Raw genomic sequence first — 6,188 nt, 5'->3', positions numbered from 1 at the left:
ATGATATCAATCACTGGATTGTCAGACTCGATTATTTACAGAACGCCGGCATATAGGTGGTATATTGCTGAGCGTGGCGTTAAACAACAAACAAACAAACAAAATATTGGCATTAACATGTAGGCTATTGTGTTGATGGTGGTGTATTCATGTAATATATTATCATACTCGGTGCGTGGTCAGTAAAACGACTCTTTACTCTGCTGCTGCTTGGGCGTGTACTATTCTCCAAGTTAGAATCATATATATATATAACTGGAATGTTTATGGAATGTTGGTGTTTGTCTCTGCACGTTCACATTCCACAAAACAATTAAACCCTACGAACATACGTACGTATATCCCACCGTCGGGTTCGCCATACTATCCTCAACAACAAAAGTTCCTGTGACACCAATATTTTAGTGTATTTTTCAAACAAGTAATGTTTGTTTTTCAATAATGTAGTACATGTATGGGACCAAGTCACAAAAACGCAACTGCTACAGAAAAGCATGCATTCCATGCATTTCACTACCCAAGAATGGGTATAAAAACATGTGCGTTAACGGGATTCCATCCCATTTTAATTCTGGAAACCCAAAAGTCCAGAAACTCTACGCTCTTTGCCCAGTCTCGGTTAAAGGTATTTACAAAATTAAACATGCCGTTTTCATGGGAACATACCAAGGAAGAAAAAATGAAAAAAAAATTGTTTAAAAAATCAATATTTAGACTATGTCGCCCATGGGCCTGCCCATGGGCGAAGTCTGGCCCATGGGTAGGCCCATGGGCAGGCCCATGGGCGAGAATATGTTCCTTTACTTAAAACTCATGTTTTTGTTTCGCAAATACATTTAATGTATTTATTCAAGTATCATGACACAAAATTTAACTCATTTTAACTTAATTCAACGATTTTATAGCGATATTGAAATATTTCGCCCATGGGCGAGAAAAAGGTTTGGCCCATGGGCGAGAATATGTTCCTGTACTTAAAACTCATGATTTTGTTTCGCAAATACATTAAATGTATTGAAAGAAGTATCATGACACAAAATTTAACTCATTTTAACTTAATTCAACGATTTTATAGCGATATTGAAATATTTCGCCCATGGGCGAGAAAAAGGTTTGGCCCATGGGCAGGCCCATGGGCGAGAATATGTTCCTTTACTTAAAACTCATGATTTTGTTTCGCAAATACATTAAATGTATTCATTGAAGTATCATGACACAAAATTTAATGAAAAAATGAAAAAAAAATGTTCAAAAACTCAATATTTAGACTATGTCGTCCATGGGCCTGCCCATGGGCGAAGTCCGGCCCATGGGTAGGCCCATGGGCGAGAATATGTTCCTTTACTCAAAACTCATGTTTTTGTTTCGCAAATACATTAAATGTATTTATTGAAGTATCATGACACAAAATTTAACTCATTTTAACTTAATTCAACGATTTTATAGCGATATTGAAATATTTCGCCCATGGGCGAGAAAAGGGTTTGGCCCATGGGCGAGCATATTTTCCTTTACTTAAAACTTATGTTTTTGTTTCGCAAATACATGCAGGTGTTCTTACTATTTTCATGGCACATAATGTAACTCAATTTTACTCAATTCAGCTATTTTACAGATTTATTGAAATATTTCGCCCATGGGCGAGAAAAGGTTTTGCCTTCGAAATCCTTGATTATTATATCATGCCAGAGTTCTGAAATACAGTGACAATGTTGCTGAACAGTAGAATCTGATGGACGTATTGTGCAGAACCTGTTTGACACTATGGGTTCCAGGACCACTAACACTTTGAGCTGAAAAAGTTTGGTCCTAACCGCACCCAACATCTTTAATGAACCCGGCCTTATCTCTCAAAACGTTTTGGCAGTTTATCATACGAATTCATGTGCGTGTACAACATTAAATTTTAGTTAGTTTCTATTTCATTTCCCATTTTATGACCCGTTGATACATCCCACTGTGCAATTACGTGACAGGTACGCGTGCGCGTATTTTAATGGAAAGAAACTTTTCGTCTTTTATTGCATAACGTTTGGCTGAATATCTTACATTCTAACGAATTCTCGAAATAATTATTTAATTACAAGCAGTGTCGAACTGACCAGTAGGAATTATGTTTCAATGCGATTGAGGAAAACGTGAGTGAATATTGTGACACTAAAGCAACTTTTAACTGCATTGTCACTTTTGGTATGAAAATGGTAATAGTTAAGAAAAACGTAACAGCCTTCTTATGATAATTTTCATATTCTCATTAGTACGTTGTGTCTAATTACAGCGTCGACCTTATTTACAGGTGATTCTACAATACTTGTTGTCGGTCAATTACAATCTGCCACACCACGCGTGAATAAACAGTTATGCAGGTGTTGCTGTGGGCAAATACCTAGCCTGTACATGTATATTTTTGTGGATACATGTATTACATATTTTCGTTGATATGTGGATATATTAAGCACCAAGACACAAAAAGTTTATGAAAGATGAATTTGTGCCTTGATATATATATTCAACGCGAACGAAGCTTGTATTTTCTCCGCGATCCTGATGTGTATCATCGTTTAATTGGTCATTCATTAAAAGTATGTTGTGAGGCGATATCAAAGGAGCCGCTCAATATACACAGTGTCGTCCGTTTCGCGTGAACTACCACCCCACCCTGTCAGTAAGAGTTATGTAATCGGTACACAAATATATTTGGTGCGATGTCAGTGTGGAAGGAGTTTGAATTACGTCCGCCAGTGGCCACAGAAAGTATAGTACCAATCAACAAGGCCGTACTAATAACCTAGTGACTCGCGTAACAACGGCTGTCAATATGTCTGCTACAACTACCATACCATCATCCCTGTCACAACTGGCGTAATAACGGTTTATTCAAAAAATTATTGTAGAAATGTCGTTACCAGACTAACGTACGTCGTATTCAGTCCTCAACTGGATGTCACATTCCTTATATCAGTTAACAGCCCTGTTTGTGAAAATATTAACTAGACATAAGATTTAAAGACTAATAAAATCAATTGTAAGACCGCATAGACCATAAAACCGAATAGAATATGTCTTGGTATCATCTCTTGTGTATTAGATGATGGCAATGACCGGAAATGTTATAACGTTAGATTAAGAAGGAGAAACATTAAAGTGTTTTACAATACTTGGAAACATGAGCAATAAGATGTAGCAACATAAACATGCATGGAATAGGGAAAAAGGATTAAAACAAATTGAAAAGGATTTTAATACAAAATTATCGAACTAAATAACTTGCCTGAACAGAAGGGGTACCCAAACTTGTTTGACAGTTATTCGTGTGTTGTAGACTGTCGAATGGGACTCATGTGTGTACGTAGGGTACGCATATCTATTGCAAGTTTTAGTACTCATACACTTTCTCTTTTTGTGTTTTGTTTGTTTGTTAGTTGTATAATGCCACACTTAGCAATATTTCAGCTGTATGACGGCGGTCTGTAAATAATCGAGTCTGGACCAGACAATCCAGTGATTGACATCATGTGCATCGATCCACGCAATTTGGATACGATGACATGCATCAACCAAGTCAGCGAGCCTGACCACCCGATCACGGTAGTCGCTTCTTACGACAAGCGCTGTCGCCCTTTTACGCCAAGAATGGTTTGTTGAAGATCTTCACGGGTCTATTGAATGCAGGGATTTGTTTAAAGTCATCAGACAGCATACAATGCCAACTAAAAAATTATACTCAGTGTCTCCGCAAAGTAATATAGTACGGAACTTAGAGTACATGTGAGATTATACTCAGATTAGGGAGATGTTTAATCCATATAACGTGTTATTATTCTACCTAACAATGTATTTAATGAAATGAATGCAAAACAAACTCAACGGCTAAAAGGTTTCATTGAAAAAACTACCCCTAGTCTTGACTAATAAAACAACTGCAACCCGACACAGATTAAACGCAACTTACAAACACAATCATAATCTGGTTAGTCTGTATCACTCAACGAGGCCGCTTACTCTGCCCACAGTATGACAGTATTGGGCAGTTCAGTAATTAGGAGCCAAAACCAGGCAGGTACGCTGGTCACACTTGACTGGTCTGACTGATGATTAGGTCGTCTGACAATTGGGAGTGAACCATAGCAAGAAGTATCTGCGAAACTATTTGCTCCTTTTATGGGACCGATTAGTTTTATGACCATGGGCCTCGGCACAATCGTGGTGTTGGAAGACAAGTTATACATGTACATCCGATATGGTGACTGTTTTTCGCTATTCATATTCTAAATACATTCATAATACCACAACATTTTAGTACTCCTTGAAACTTTACAATCACTTCAATATGTACAATAGATTGAACGAGAACACTTGATATATTGCAGATTATTAAATCATTGTCTCTATTATCAGCCGCTACGTTTGTATCGTTTGCATTGTACAAAGAAATATTTTATCTGTCCTTTTGCAGATTTAGCCTCAGAATGTGCTCATTCGAATTAGGAACGAAAATAATTGCTTATCATGAGTATATATCATACAGTTAAAAGTTACTTGTACACTGTAGACGTATTCACTTTAAAGTCGCATACGACCTTCGCGAGCGAGTTGAATGATCCAGGTTAATTGGAACGAAGTCTAGAAAGGGTTATAAAGTTTTGTATTTGGTAATGTGTAGGTTTGTTAAATATAATTTTTTAAATTCCTTTTATTTCAATATGTAAAAACATAACTATGCGCTTAAAAACAGAGCTGACTTGATGGGAGATAGCCACCTCAGATTGTCTGTTGGACACGGTTTAACCTTACTGTGTCCTCACCCTGGTTGTTGTTACCGTTGTTATAAGGGATTAAGAGCTACGGCTCATTGCATTTTTGGTTACAGTCTGTATCACTAAAGTGGACATGTGCAGGTGAACTCTTTTCAATTAGTATATGAAATGCCCCAAAATGTGAACTCCAGACAATAATAACCTGAGGGTAAATCCACGTGCGTCTGCCTTTCCCCTCGTTCACCTTCGAAATCCTTGATTATTATATCATGCCAGAGTTCTGAAATTCAGTGACAATGTTGCTGAACAGTAGAATCTGATGGACGTTTTGTGCAGAACCTGTTTGACACTATGGGTTCCAGGACCACTAACACTCTGAGCTGAAAAAGTTTGGTCCTAACCGCACCCAACATCTACAAGTTTGTAAGCTTGTAGACATCATTAAGAAGTAATTACCAGTCCCATGCTGAGACCTTTCTCAAAATTCAGACCGGTGGCAGGCTGCCAACAAAGAGAAGAAAATATTGCAACCCCGACACGAGTGTGCTCAGGCAAACAATGAACTTACGACCGGCAGAAACGTCGTATTTTAGGAACAGTGCTATAACAAGACATTTGAAATTTCTTACAAGCAGATACATTAGAGACAGTGACTAGACTACAGGTACGTAATCCGTATCAATCAAAGGTGTAAAAAAACTGAAAATCATATCTGTCGGAGACCTACCAAATTAACAAGTTTTATCATTACTATATTTATTACAATGCAAAAACTTTAGTGATACATTTTTTAGCGGAGAGGGCATACACACAAGTATATTGCTTCCGTGTGTGAATGCAGGTTGTACTTGGTATATCAGTTCTCAGTTGCATACCGGTTGTATAACTGAATTTGTATATGGAACCATGCGTACAGCATGACAATTACTTGCTATTCGTCAGTTTACAACACACATAACACGGTCAAACAATTTTAGGCACCGCTTTTGCGAGTTATTTAGTACAATAATGTTTTATTAAAATCTATTTCAATTTGTTTTCACCATTTTCCCTATTGACAGTCGTTGTTACGAGCATCACTAGGTAATTAGTACGGATTGACCTTGTTTATTGTTTCTATACTTTGAGGATTTCTGTGGCAAGTGGCGGACGTAATTCAAACTCCTTCCGCTTACTTACTTACGTTTGGAGATTTAACGTGCGCTTTCCGACTGGAGCGTATTTCGCACACGGGCCCGGTCGGGCCATTTAGCGTGGTTTTGAAGGGAAAATAAAGGTGTTGCAACCAGAGGAGGGTTTTAGTGGTTGCTTATATAAGTTTTGGAGATTTTGAAATTTGGAATGCATGCCTAGGGGTGTGGTAGTGTACTAAGGGAGTGTGTTGGTGTGTGTTTGTTTGTTTATGTGGTGTGGTTGAGTGTTTTTAGATGC

The sequence above is a fragment of the Haliotis cracherodii genome, unplaced genomic scaffold, assembly GCF_022045235.1.
Source record: "Haliotis cracherodii isolate W230 unplaced genomic scaffold, xgHalCrac1.p SCAF_3, whole genome shotgun sequence".
NCBI classification, from domain to species: Eukaryota; Metazoa; Mollusca; class Gastropoda; order Lepetellida; family Haliotidae; genus Haliotis; species Haliotis cracherodii.
The sequence above is the reverse complement of the archived record's forward strand: the minus strand, read 5'-3'. Positions refer to the sequence as shown.